The sequence below is a fragment of the Lepisma saccharinum genome, chromosome 6 (assembly GCF_977018435.1).
Source record: "Lepisma saccharinum chromosome 6, izLepSacc3.1, whole genome shotgun sequence".
Classification (NCBI taxonomy): Eukaryota; Metazoa; Arthropoda; class Insecta; order Zygentoma; family Lepismatidae; genus Lepisma; species Lepisma saccharinum.
Window position 1 is genome coordinate 39,714,762 of NC_139234.1, and position 16,003 is coordinate 39,730,764.

Below are 16,003 nucleotides of genomic sequence, written 5' to 3' on the forward strand. Positions count from 1 at the left end.
TGGCTTCCAGCGCAAGTAAACAAAAATGCTTCATGCAAATGGCCGACGTATTTTCGCAAGGAAATCCATAGTTCACAATGTTTCTATAGGATTGAGCCCGATGTGGACACTTAAAATAAATATCGTGAACAAATAAAGTTTATAAGTAAGTTCACGATAGCGTGGATTCTCAAACGTGTAAGTACTATCGTAAATAAGCGTATATATGGTGTATGAAAAATGGACGTAATATGTTGCATTGAATCTTATGATAAAACAAGTGTTCGCTGTAAAATTATCACAAATACACATATCACTGTTTATGCATATAGAAAAGCCTGGTTACACCGCCGTATAGTACATTGTACTTATTTTATAGCCACTTTACTTCACTGAATACTTCGCTATTCATTTGTATTCGCTGCACCAAATTGTTCTGCACTGAATAATGAAACTGCTACAGGGATAAAAACCCAGAAAATCAAATTAACATTCGATTTACTCTACTACTGCGTTATTATATACACTGTAGTACCGCCTTGATTAAAATTTCGGTAACCACCAAACGTCTCTAATTCCCTTATTTTCGTATTTTTCACATTGATACTTACATATTCTTCATTCGTAAGGATTCTTCTATTTCGCGTTTCGTTTTTTGCAGGCAAATAATCTCAATTTTCGAAATATGGAGTATTTTTATTTTCTTCGCTTTTGCTTCTGTTACACGCGATATGGCGGAGAAATCTTGACTAGCGTAGTCCATGATCAGTGGTTATGCAGTGTTGCGACCTTTTTCATAGCAAAATATCTAGGTACTAGTATGGAGAATACGTAAGTACGAATGTGGAAAATACGAAAATAAGGGAATTAGAGACGTTTGGTGGTTACTGAAATTTTAATGATATGGATAACAACATAGGCCTTCAGCCTAAAAATAAACTTCAGTCTGCTGACGTCAGAACGCAAGGTAGCAAGAGTGTTGTGCGATAAGTGATTGAAATAAAACAAAGCAACTGATTGTGAAACAGGTACACGTCTCATACTCTCACTTAATGGCGCGTGGATAGGTTAGTAGGGCCACGCAAAGGTTTCAATAGTGAAAAAGATAGCCCCACGAACCATTGGCGCTAGCCCCACGAACCATTGGCGCGTGGATAGGTTAGTAGGGCCACGCAAAGGTTTCAATAGTGAAAAAGATAGCCCCACGAACCATTGGCGCTAGCCCCACGAACCATTGGCGCGTGGATAGGTTAGTAGGGCCACGCAAAGGTTTCAATAGTGAAAAAGATAGCCCCACGAACCATTGGCGCTAGCCCCACGAACCATTGGCGCTAGCCCCACGAACCATTGGCGCGTGGATAGGTTAGTAGGCCACGCAAAGGTTTCAATAGTGAAAAAGATAGCCCCACGAACCATTGGCGCTAGCCCCACGAAACATTGGCGCGTGGATAGGTTAGTAGGGCCACGCAAAGGTTTCAATAGTTAAAAATATAGCCCCACGAACCATTGGCGCGTGGATAGGTTAGTAGGGCCACGCAAAGGTTTCAATAGTTAAAAATATAGCCCCACGAACCATTGGCGCTAGCCCCACAAACCATTGGCGCTAGCCCCACAAACCATTGGCGCGTGGATAGGTTAGTAGGGCCACGCAAAGGTTTCAATAGTTAAAAATTGGTTTCGAAAAAAATATTCGTAGCCCCACACACCATTATCGGATAGCCCCACGAACCATTGGCGCTAGCCCCACGAACGATTCACGGATAGCCCCACGAACCATTCACGGATAGCCCCACGAACCATTCACGGATAGCCCCACGAACCATTCATAAATAGCCCCACAAACCATTCATGGATAGCCCCACGAACCATTCATGGATAGCCCCACGAACCATTCACGGATAGCCCCATGAACCATTCACAGATAGCCCCACGAACCATTCACGGATAGCCCCACGAACCATACATAAATAGCCCACGAACCATTCATAAATAGCCTTAGAGATACTGGGCGAAAGGGGGGGTTATAGCCCCCATCAACCTCACATTGAGCACGCCACTGATCCTGTGCACGTCATGTTGTCGCAAGTTCGTAATCAGAAATGATGAACAGTAACTCACGTTTATTTACGTTCTAGAACTGTTACACAGTTACAAAACCGCGTATTTGGAAACACTGACCGGTTGTTACGTCATGAAACGCTCGCAAATATTTGGTTCACGTAGTAGACGGACATCAAGGGAACAGCTTTCGTGCATTGGAGTGACATTAATGTCGAAAATTACATGATTTACCGGCAAAAAAATTTCAACGAGGTGAAAACAAACTTCCAAGACCTTCCTAAAGTATAAATAAACCCATTTCGGTAAGTACTTTCTCCTGTAAAATTGAAGAAATACGTTTTGGGGATACGAAAATTTTACCCAGCCTTGATAACACTGTTGATATATAACTGCATAATTAAAAGTTCTTGCAAGTGTCCAAAAAACTGTCTATTCTGATTGTTAACATCAGGCATGAAATTTCACACATAAAAAATTCATGTGTAAAAATGTGTCACTTACTATGTTCCATCTTGATGAAAAAAATACTGCTTGCAATGAACATATGCATAAAACATTGGCATAATAAAGCATACTTCTTGGAATGTTCGAAAGTGCTGTAGGAATGCTTTGCTGTGATTTGCATGTTCATTTGGCTATCCGTTATGAAAATTTCTTCTTAGAAAAAAATATACACTATTTGTTGCTAGCACTGGATAATTGGCACAGCTGCTGATTGTTGCTTCCTTGTATTATGGTGTATGTTATAATGCATGTTAAAACTGGCTAGCATGCATTCATTTCTGGCTGCTTCTTTGTATTATGGTGCATGTTAAAAACTGGCTAGCATGCATGGTACCAAACTAAACACATGAAGAAGGGCTATGAAAAAATGTTGTTTTCCATGATGCATGGGAAACATCCACATAAATACACATGGTGTAAGCTTATATGTGCATCTGTGTGGAAACAATGAAGCACAATTTGAACAATAACTCCTGTAATTATTGTTTTGACCAAAACTGCTGTGGAATATCTGGTCTCTCTGCTTCTCTTCTTTCTTTGTATTACTTGTCTTCTTAATTTTGTTTGGGGCATTGTAAAATATGTAATAAATTACCCGTTGAACTTGGAAAATAGGGAAAAATGTTTTGTCCCAACTGCAAACGATGTGGAGGGAAATTCCATCTGGTTCCTTCACAAAGTGTGGTAATCTGTAGTCCACTGAACTGGGAATTTCATGGTCGAATTCTGCCTTACTGGGATAGGTGTAGTCCTCTTGTAGTATTACAAATAAAATGTCTGCATGCCTCCTTCAAGTTGTTGGTGACGAGTGTCTCCGCACGGTAGTTGACTGCTGCTGCGGAAGTCCTTCATAAGAATGCCCGTGATTGGTGTAGGCGTTGCTCGTCCACGTCGTTTCGTATAGACAGGTTAGGTTAATTAAGAGGAAAATTATAATAATGAAAGGAAACTATTGGGAATAGGTGTAATTGATTCACGTTATGCACACAAAACCAAACTCATTCCGTTGCCTTTTCTTAAAATTAAATTAAATTAAATTGCCTCATCAAAATTAAAATATGATTAAAATAAATTGATTACATATCTGCCATACTTCTTTGAAAATAAATAAGGAAAATTTACCTAAAATACACAACCGTAATTAAATAAAATAAATAATGTCCATGATTGACGTGTTGCCTTGAATTATAAATTATTGCTATGTTGCTCTTAATCTAACTGTCTCGCAAGTTGACGGTGCTTATAAAAATAATAAACAAGTGCTGCAGTCAACAATAAATTCCAAATAATAAAAACTAATATAGACATGGGCAAAGGGTTTAAAACTAATTCATGAAATGAAATGCCCTTACTAATAGATTGATTAAGTTGCTTTAAGGCAAGTTCAAGCGGAGTCCGTTGGGGAATAGTGAAATCAGATAAATTCTTGGGAATATCAAGTGGTAATTCAACTTTCTTCATCTTTACCTGTTAAAAAGCTAAAATTCTAGTATGTAAAATTTGTTGATCCACAATAATCTGAGAAAAATCCTGATAATTAAAAAATAAAGATTGCCCCTAGTTAATCTGAATTGATCTGTGGGTGTTCAAATTATTATTTAAATTCTCAATGGCAATAAATTGACCTGTGCCTGATATTAAAATACCATTACGTGTTCTAATAAACTGAAAAAAATTGTTGTCAATAATAGACTTCACTTCAAAATTACAAGAAACTGATCTGTTGTGTAAAAGTAAGTCTTCGAAGCATATTCTGAATTCTGTTTAAATTTAATGAAATTATTATGTTGTGAACCCTTAAATATATATATATATATATATATATATATATATATATATATATATATATAAAATTCAAGTTGCGCAAAGCAAGCTATTAGTGTCCTAATAGGTTTCTTTGGCGAGCATCTAACGGCCTCCTATAAATGGTGATAGGCCGGTGCAATTTTACCGTGGTTCATTATTATGCAATGTAAAACAAAAAATTAAGTAAATGCTACTTAGGGCTTTCGTTGAAACTCCAGGCGGTAACAAATATAGCATCAGGGAATTAAGGGAGTGGAATTCAAATTTTAAACCTAATAAGGATAATAATCAAAAAACTTTCTCAATTCCAAATTTTCCTTAAACAAAAGAAATTTAACCACTCAAAACTTCTCTAGTCCGCCGTATACTTCAAGTTAGTTGGTCTTATAGACCCGCCCTGGAGAAAAAAATATGCTTGACTCATATAAGAATGGGGTATCAATCCCTTAGGTTTGTCCAAACAAAATAGGTCGAGAAAAGTTATGCAATATATTAGAATATAAATACAAATTACTAGTTATTACCTACTGTACTAAAATTAACATGAAGTTAATCAGTAAGAAGTAATGAATTTATTTCTGCAACGTCGAAGAAGGTTCAAATTGGATAAGTGAACTAAATTTCTGATAACAATAATAATAATAATAATAAATATGCTACAACTTTTCAGATTATAACATTTGTGGTAGTCCACACTGTTAAAATTTGGAAAGGCTAACGGTGCGGTGGCGACTTTTGCTGCACATGCCTGTGCTAATCGCCGAGGCTTAGCCCTTTCATGTTGCTGGAAATTTTGATTAATATATGTGCATAAAATGCTAAAATTGCCATTTTATAAAAAATTCCCTGATTTCTATCTAAATTTCGTTTGGCTTAACCTGATTCTAATCAAATGGGAATCGATTTCCCCAAAAAATTACATAAAATAAATATATTTTATTTAAACGGAAAAATTTTGGAAGAACAACTCAAAAAAATCTCGTCTTATTGTTCCTTTGTTAAAATTATTGGTCGTGATTAGTCTTAAGTGCATAAACGCGACGTTTATGGCAAAATTTGATCTATGTAACACAAAATATCCCTAACATTATTGATATGAAATTCTATCGTGAAAACAAATTCTGATGGCTATATCCTTAACTAAACTGGCCCCATGAAAATTTAATGAGCGAACGCCACTGGATCAAAAAAATATGCAGAGTCTAAAGTTTTCGTTGTCTTGTCCATGTTAATTCTTTGCTGTGCTAAAAGTACTCGGGAAGGCTTCAGCGCGGAGAAAGGAATGCGTTGACCCCAGATATTCAAAATTCTTCCAAAGTTACAATTTCCTGGTCGCTTGGAGGGCTTCAATGCAAGAAGGAAGGCTGGCTTGCTCATTTGTCGTGTTTGGGAGAGTTCGGGTTCCGCGGAAAAGCGGAGGGAGGGGAATCGTTGCTTCGAGCAACGGGCAAAAAATTTTCTCCCGCTTGGACGGTAAATATACGCGGAGGAGGGGTGTAAGAAGGAAATGGAGCGCTAGGATTCGCTGAGTCGCTCCGTGACGCGTTAATGTTGACAAAACTTTAAATTACTACAAACAGAGTTTAGTAAGAGCTGAGAGAGTTGAAAAAATGTCAAGGAGTTAGAAAGATGGTCGTAGGCGGGGCGGGGAAAAGGAAATTTTCGCGCTGTCAGCGACCGGCAACAAAACTCGAACACTTCCGTGACCGCATAATAACGACGACTAGGAAGGTGCAAGCAAAATAAAAGACTAATAAACCTTACATAAAATACAATCAGAGCTCAATAATTGATTCTAACTTTAAAAAAATAATACGTAATAAATATAATAGAAATTTTAGGCAAACGTATAGTCTTAAAAAATATGATCAGTAAAAGATACGACAGGTTCGGAAACCTGAGAATTTGGCTTACTTTCTGCTTTTTGAGTAAAACTTGGAACTTTTTCGACTTTTGCTGTTGGCTGGCTTACAAATAAATCTTTAACTTTTGCAAGTGGCTGGACACAGGGCAAACTATTCAATTCACTTTCAACTTTGCGGCTATTTTGAACAAAACTTGGACCATTGCTTACGGCAAACTTCTGAGCTCTATCTTTGACAGATTCAATATTTTTAGGCAAATCTAAATCGTCGTCTTTGGTAACTAAACTATTTCGGGACGGATCTTGAACTTCTTCTTTTACACTTTGCTGAATAATACGGGATTGAGGAAGGGGTGGAGTTACTGGCGGGTGAATTATTTTTACCGGTACCACTTCAACAAGTGATGTAACGTCATCTTAATGCTGTTCCACAGACGGTGGATCATTTTCAAGTCCACTTAAATCTAAATCATCGGTACACTCATGGTCATAAGTAATAGATTCTTGCGTTGACATTTACAGTAACAAATTACATAAATTGTAAAAATACTAATAAATGTTGCTAATAATAAAATTGTAATAATAATATGAGGATAATAAAAGGATTTTTCAGCAAATGAATAAAATTTGAAGCTTTTACGTATGGAAAAAATCCGTTTAACATAACTAAAATCGCAATGATTTTCATGATGCTTAAACAACAAAACAAACAGTTATTCAAAACTAAAACGTACTTTAAGCCTGCCTAGTTTAAGTTAGTAGGTATTTTAACTCAACTTATTTATTTCTGAATCTAGGCCCAATTTATCTGCTTAATTTATTTATATGATGTAATTTATTTATTCTCTAAATTTTTAAGCACTGTTTATAAACTTGTCTTATTTTGAATTTTACTGCAAACTTATCTTATTTAAGTTCAGGTGTCATCTTTATTTTTAAATACTTAAAATCAATCAAACCGTACTAAAGTACAAGGTAACGGAGAAATTGAGATTGATTTACTCCTGACTACCTGAAATAAAATAATAATAATTATTTATGCGATCTTTAAATGCATTAAAATACTAACATCACTAAAACTTGAAGAATCTATAATTCACTCAACTCATTCTAAAATATGCTTAGAATATTATTGTGGCAAATTTGAAACTAGAACCGTTGTGGTTTAATCATTTCCAGGATTTTGGTAGCTATCCAATATCCGAAGGAAAATACTTGATATAGGGCGCAAAAAAATCTTGACGTCGACGTCTACATATTCATATAAAATAAATATTCTCATTAAATGGAGCTTAAAATAAAACTGTGCTAATATAAGTGTATACCTTCTACTGAAGTGTAACTATAAATTTTTAGTGATCGACTTGCTGAGGTAGTATTTTATAATACTGGAAAATTAATAAGTCTGCTTTTATTTAACATTATTAGTGCCATTTTTATTATACATTATTATTATGTTACTCAAGTGGATTTACAATATTAGACCTGTTACTTATATCAATTTTCATTATTAGTGACCATTATCCATGCGTGAGTCCACGTTGTCCTCCTGATGACCTTCATCTTCATCTTGACCTGTCAAGTTCTCCTCGCCTTCACCGTCATCTGACGCATAATATTTTTTGAGTCTCTGGAATGCAATAGAGTCCACTATTGTCTTGCCTCTCTTGTTTTGGAATTCTACCAGGTATGTGTTAGAATGCTCTTCTCGAATGACTGTGGCCGGGCCCTTGTAAATACCCGAAAAGCACCGTGCGGTACCAATTTTCTGGGTGCTGTCAAAAATTAATACTTCATCACCTGATTGAAATTTGAGCTGTTTCCTCTTCCGTTCATAATATTTCTTCAATTCAACGTGTCGCTTTGCCAAGTTATCCGTAGCATTGGTTTTTGCTTTTACCAATACTCGAAATGCAAGCTCCCAGGGCAGAGTAGGTTGAAATCCATGTACCAAATAGAATGGGCTATACCGCAAATTCTGATTCTTTGTCGTATTATAGCTGAACACACTTGGTTGTAAATATTGCAACCAATCAGTGTGTTGTGAATTAACATAACATTTCATTATACTCTGTAAAACGCCGTGATTGCGTTCCTGAAGCCCTATCGAATTATGTAAACCTACTGGCGAAAACGTGATGGTTATTTCCAATTTATTGCCAAGTTTCTGAAAAAGCTTAGATTTGAACGCTGAACCGCGATCGGTATAAATTTCTTGTGGCGTACCATAGCGTAACACTATTTTTTCTTACACAAATTCAGCAGCTGTACTGGCCGTACAATCCGCAACTGGTTTGGCTATTAAATACCGCGTCCCAAAATCTGTTGCGGCAATTATATATCGGTGACGAAGGTTTGACGAAGGAAGATATGGACCTGAAAAGTCTAGGCAAATCCACTGGAATGGCTTCTGTGCGGGAAAAGTAAAATGTTCTCCTACTGGTGGACCTGGATGGCGTTTTTCTGCTGGCATGTAATGCATTCCCTAATTTTCCTTTGTATAAATAGTTTCATATTTGGGAAAAAAAATCTTGGTAATGCGACATTGTAACATTTGGTAAATCCAAGATGAGAGCCTCCTATGGGTGAAACGTGGAGTGTCTCAATCACAGAATCACGTAACGTCCTTGGTATGCATAACAATTTCCTGGTAGTGGCTCCTAATTTCTCCTGTCTATATAATAAACCATCCTCCAATACATGATGATAAACCTGCCTCTGGATGGATAAAGGTTGCGTTCCATCGTCCTTGTCTGGGTCCTCCAAAATTTTAATAATTGGGCCAAAAAAGGAATCATGTCTCTGATGTTCTGCGACATCTGTGGTTGCATCAAACAATGTAAGTGTCCTGGGTTCGGGAATGTCCTCTTCAATGTTGCCATCTTCTATATTTTCTCCACATTCTCTGCCGAGGGGATCGACGATGTTCTCTGTTGTGAATGAAAATTCCTCCAAAAGGTTACTCCATCGAAAAAGGTTTGAGCTTAAATTACGGAATGTCCTAATATACGTAATTGCTTTATTGTCGGTGTGCAAATCGAAATGGCGTCCCACAAGAAAGAACCTAAATGATTTTAAAGCATATAAAATTGCCGTTAATTTTTGTTCAATTACACTCAAGCTTTTTTCAGTGTCCGTCAAAGTTCTCCTACAATATGCACACGGCAAGTACTCTCCTTCTGCATTGGGCTGCATCAACACGCCACTGACAGCTGAGATGAAGCATCGGTAAAAACCTTGGTGTTCTTCGCTGGATTGTTAGGTAACAAAACAGGTGCAGAAATTAGTGCTTCTTTTAATTTTTCAAATGCTGACTGTTCTTCAGGACACCATTTAAATTTCTTACCTTTACGGATTAAACCTTGTAATGGCGATGCAATGTCAGAAAAAAATTGACGTACTTCCTCACGTAGCTGCAAAGACGAAAAAACATTTTAACCTTTTTTTATGGTAGGAATTTTATAATTCTTAATGGATGATAGTATCCTGTCGCTGATGCCATATCCATATCTGCCCACATTGTGTCCTAAAGTAATTGTCTCGTAGTATCCAAACGAACATTTAGGCACAGTCAATTTTAATCCGGCAGATCGTAAACATTGGAACATTTATTATAAATTCACTAACATATTGTCCCTTAGATGATATAGTAAAGGCAGTGTATTTTTTGATTCTTCTGCTAAAGGAATCTGGAAAAATCCATGTTTAAGGTCTGCACTACAGTAGTAGCTCTTACCAGCCATATTATGTAATATTTCTGAAATGTTTCCTATTGAAACTGCATAAAAAAACAGACCTGGCATTAAGTAACGGAAAATCCTGCACTATGCGGTAAGCACCTGATTTCTTCTTAAGAAGAAAAACTGGTGAATTGTAGGGTGATATTGTAGGACTGATGACCCCTGCTTCTAGCAAGTTGTCAATTTGCTGATTAATTTCCTTACGCAGGTGTACAGGTATAGGGTAGGCTGGGACGTGAAATTCAGAATCGTCCTTTAACTTTATACGATGCGTATAATTAGTGGCACAACCAATGTCCTGCTCGGACCAAGAAAACACATCTACATACCTCTCTAGTAATTGTCTAAGTTGCAACCTCTGATCGGGCTCTAATGCTGGATTAATGTCAAATTTAGTAATGTCGTGCACTGGTTTTGTCACGGTGCCAGTCTCCTTGGTCACCATAACGTTAGGTCCTTCGTCATCTGCAATATGACGCTAAGCTGGTACTGGATTTTGCCATGCCTCTGCGGTACCTAAGCGTGCCCCTTTCCTAATTTTAATTTTGTAAGAGTTTGGGTTGGTAATCCAAATTAAAAATGACTCCGGATTTACAATGGCTCGGGGCACCATTAAGCCCGTGTCCATTTGAAACTGTAAATCTGGTTCTAAATAAGTTAAATTCTAGTTACTAGAATTTGTCAATTTGACAGGAATACACAAATGAGACCTAGGTTTAATTCTAATTTGTCTGGAAGTTACAAATTGTGCCACATATAAATCCCTGATCAGACTAGAAAAATTTTATGGATACGTCAAAGGTTTTTCTGTGTTCCGTCCTTAACTGGTTCCGCGGAGGAGTTCCAAATCTGCTCAACGTGAGTCGATTCTGTTCAAAATCCAAATTTGCTTTATGAGCTCTTAAAAAATCATAACCCAAGATTGTCCCATGTTCAAAATTTGGAATCATCCGAAAAGGGTGGGTAAAATTGCGGCCGTTTATTACAAATGTTAACAGGACAATCTCTTTAATTTCAATTTGTTCCTTTGCTACTCCCCTTGTGGCCGTATGAATTTTAAAACGTTTGGCAGTTGAAGGAATACCTCGATCACTAGTAACTGATACTTGGATCCCGGAATCCACAAGAAACCTCTGACGTTGTCCCCTTATCACTGTGTTAATATATATAAGTTCCTCATAGGGGAAAATAGAGACTGAAATTTGTTTTCCTACAAAATCTGCGCATACGTCTCTTCTATGGGCAGTCAACGCTCGTTTAAAGCCTCCTTGTTCTTAAAACAAGTGGCTGCCGAGTGATTGGGATAATTACAAATTGAGCAGCGTGGTCTCTCCCGTTGCTCTTCCCTACATTCCTGGCCACGCCCTGCTGAGGATGAGGAACCCCACGAGTGCTGTCCGCGGAAGTTTCCACGTCCTCGCCATTGTTGGGCATTGCCATATCGCCTATTGCGATATGAATTATTATTATTAGGGCGTGAATTTCTATACTCCCTATTATACTGTGGTCGTCTATTATTACCCCAGTAGAAACCTCTATAATTATTTCCTGACTGATAATTGCCTCTATAATATGGTTCTCTAAATTGCCTCTGTCCAGATGAGTCGGTGCTAGGGTGCTGTTTTTGATTGTCAATGCTATCTAGTCTAAAAGTAAGACTAGCTAATCTAGCTTCCAAACCAGTTTCCTGAGCCTGGGTTTGAACCTTGTTACTTTGAGGATTGTTAGCTAATTTTAATTGTTCGACCTCCTTCTGCAAGGCATTGAATCTTGCTTCGATCTCTGAAGTAGGTCGCAATTGTGCAGACTCAGCAGTAGCCAGATTGTTATTCTGCAATAAAATCTGCTGGTGTTGCGAGAGTGTTGTTGCGCTGTTCAAAGGAAGGAATAAACTGTCCCTTTGATCTTCGCACCTTAGCTCTTTCAACTTGCACTGCCTCATCAAAAACTGAAGCTTTTCAAAAGATTTTAAATCCTTGAGCAACCCATGCACTGACCCGTATTCTTTATGATGGATATCTTTCATGAAATCCACCTGCAATCCTAAAATGATTTGTTTGATCCGTTGTTGAACGCCCATTTTAGGATCTGCTTTAAGTATAAGTAGCTGCTTGTCCCGAACATAATTTGTAACTGGCTCAGTTTCCTTATGTAACCTGTATCGTATTTGTTCCTCGGTCTGGAGTTGATTCAAAGACCCTGTAAATTCGTCTATAATTTTTTGTCTTAAATCCTCATAAGAACTGTCTTGGTTTTCTTGGACGTCTTTCCAAGCCTGAAACCATCGCAACGCTGGCCCGGCTAAAAGGGCTGGGAACATTTCCTGCTTTTTGGTACTTTTCCAACCATTTAAAATGGCAAGACTATCTACTTTATCCAAAAATGTTGATACATCTTCCCCGGCTATCCCTTGAAATGGGATACCCTCTAAAATTGTTGGGGGAACAAACTGAGACTGAGCCATAGCTGCAAATTGTGTTGGACCTAAATCCCTAAAATCCTGACATTGTTGCTCTAATTGCTTTTCATATTCCTGTTTTTATAGTAATTGTCGCTGAAGGCGTCTAGTTAATATTGAGTTACGTTTAAATTTGGGGGTTGAACTTGCAGTTGGACCGCTGACATCTAAATTATAACTCGTAGTCCCTCATGCTATGTGTAATAACTGGTCCAATGTTTCATCAAGTTCATCAGCAAGGTAAAAGCTCGACATCTATCATGGCATATATAATAAAAATATCCCATTCGGTATTTTCAAAATCAAATATGTCAAGGACATACTAAAAACATTAAACAAATTAGCAAAACAAATTTTGGGATGGGGTTAAATTTAAAACTGGTTAACAATTTTCCATCTCATTTCCGAAAAAATTGATGAAAGCCCTAAGCATCTCCATCACGTATCATTCTATGGAATGATGGGATCAGAACCAGTCACTTCGCAATTAATTGCTGGGTGATGTAAGCTATTCATCATTCATCCACTATGATGAGAGCACTCGTCATTGGCATGACGAGTTAACGCTTGGCAGTACGAAAGATACAAGTAAGATTTAGGAACTAACAACTAGAAAAGACAATGGTCACTCGCTGGGGTTTCTGAACCTTTGAACCTGAATCATGGCTGGGTTTTAGGATAGTTACCTGTCTATCTGACGAATGAAAATAATTACGATGAATAAAAATATACTAAGTCCTCTGTTGGCTTCTCTATAGGTTGACCAGCGCGTCGTCTCACTTTTGCTCCACTGCTCTCCTAACCTCTCCACTCTCCTCAATTCCAATCCAAAGTCAGTCCCCTCTCAGCTTGTTTCACCTCTATATTCCCTAGGACATGGAGCTCTTCCTCCGTGCCGAATCGTGTTTTTAATTGCCACTATGCAAACCGCTGACTCCATAGGCAGAAGAAACTACCTATTTCCTGAATACCTCAGGAGGTTTGCATAGCACAACACTGTGCATTGTTTACATGCCTCAGAGGTTGAGACAACTGAGATAAACAAGTGAATGCCCTGGTCAACATGAAGCATTCAGAGAGACTTTTAAAATAAAATACAATCTTATGGATTGATACGATTTCATGTCCTAAAATACATTATATCTCGCAAACCATCGGAATAAAACAACTGCATTTTTGGAAAGGTGCTATGGTCTAGAAAAGATGGAATCACAAGTAGGAAAGAAATTAAAACGTTTAGAATACTTGGAAGACTGGGAAAGGGAATATCGAAAGTAGACCGTCAGAAGTGCATGCACGAAACATGCACGTTGTATGGTGACAATGAGAGAAAGGGGGAAATAAAGAACTACGAATAAGCCTTGGGTGAATATGTCTATTTAGCAAATGTTTTCAATTTTCTATTTAAAAACAAATTTGTCGATAAATTTTCAACGTTTATCCTAGGTTTATATGTCATATAATGATTTTACAGTATTTTACTTTTAATTCAGTAAAAAGGTTGCTTTTGTACGTGTTTTTCACAAGAAAACTTCATTTTAAACTATTTTATTTTTATTTTAAACAATATTTATTGTGTGGGGCATCTCTTTTAATTTTCAGGAAAGGTGGCCAAATGGATAGTTTTAAGAAATTCTCAAATTTCAAACTGCTGATTTACATTATTTTTCAGTCTTCCACTAACATGGATAAAATGAATGCTATCTATCTCTTGCTGGTTTCACAAAAAAAAAACACCTGGCACACACGTTGTCTAAATTTAGAAAACCCTCCCCCGACAAAAGGCCAGTTATTAGGCCAAGGAAAAACTGGAGTACATTTCTTAAGAGTCGACTAGCGGTTAGGGGAAAGGGGTAGGGTGGAGAGGGTTAAAACGGGCGAGGAACCAACACTGCGGAGGGGTGAATGGTCCGTGGGAAATGTAACCCAGGCCGGGAGGGACGTAGGCAGCAGCGGGTTGCTGGAAAAGCAGTCGTTGGTGAAAACTTCATACTTCCACTCTTTGACGTGCCGCGTTTGAATGGGCGTTCCGGAGATCTTGGTCCCGGTACCGGGGTGGTGTGATGGGCTAGTGGGCGTGGGTGAAAGCTTCTTCTCTGTTGGTGTTTGTGAGAGGCGGGCGAGGCAACCCCTTCTCCCTTCGTAGTTGTAATTACGTAGGGGAAGGGTTGTAGGGGATGTAGTGGTTAGATGAAAACTGGCACGACTCGCTCCTCTACACTTCACACAGCTCAGTCCTCTGTCGCATGGAAGCAGTTCTATCTCCTTTCCATTTTTTTTTCTATTTTCAGTATTCATCCAGTGACACATGGCCCACAATCAGAAAGCCATTCAAAAGATTGCAACAGTCTCAGACCACTCTATTCTATATAATTTACTGCCCCTTTCTTTTACTTCCTCAGTCGAATGACAACAAGGTGAATTATATGATAGATAGGATAGACACAATACAGTGGCGTTAACTTATATGGGCCTCTGGGGCTGAGCCCAATCAATAATGTGCCTGTTTAATATTTTATTTTAGAAATAAAGTCCTCGCTCTTAAAAGAACATGTTTTTTCACATACACTTAAATATATCTCAGAACTTAATTACTTATTAGTGTTATGAAAATACTTCGTAATGTGTCACGTCTCCAATGTGATGATGCTACTCAGTGTCCTATATCATTTATGCATCCGTCGTTATATTATTAAGAAAGTAAGGGAGGAAATGGCCTACTACTAGGATGAGAATCGATAAACTAATCTCAAAATAGTCAGTCAAGAGAGCACTGCATCTATTGCACACAACCTAAGTAGTGGGAAAGGCCATACTACTGGTGCCAGAAAGTATGAGCCCCTCTCATGTAGATTTGCCACACTTAAAACTTGCTCAACATGTCCATATGAGCTTTTTGCTCAAGTGTGGAATTTTGCCTAATCCAAGATTTTTGTAAAAATGCCCTCGGGAATTTCCTGAGAAAGTATGACCCCCCTCAGATTGATTTGTCTACACTTACAAAAGGCACTTCTGTGAGATTGTTGTCCATAAACTTGTAAAAAATATGCCCCTCTTGATGCCCACACCTAAAACTACGCCAAACGTATTAATACGCACATACACCCCCACACTCCCACACACACTGACATTGACCTTGACATGACCTTGATCTTGACTATTTTTTCGATTATTTTTTCGATTATTTTTTCGATTATTTTTTCGATTATTTTTCCGATTATTTTGACCTCGACCTTGACCTTGAGATGACCTTGACCTTGATCTTGATCACACCCACACACACCCACGCACACACCCACCCACACCCACGCACACACCCACGCATATTTACTTCCGGTCTACTTCCGGTCTACTTCCGGTTTGACCACTTCCGGTCTACTTCCGGTTCACTTCCGGTTCACTTCCGGTCCACTTCCGGTTTACTTCCGGTCCACTTCCGGTCTACTTCCGGTCTACTTCCGGTTTGACCACTTCCGGTTTGACCACTTCCGGTCTACTTCCGGTCCACTTGTGGCCAAGTTGTGGCATATTTCTGCTTTTTTTTATCCAGCATAGAGTTTTGATTTGAATCCCAAGAAATTGTATATAAAT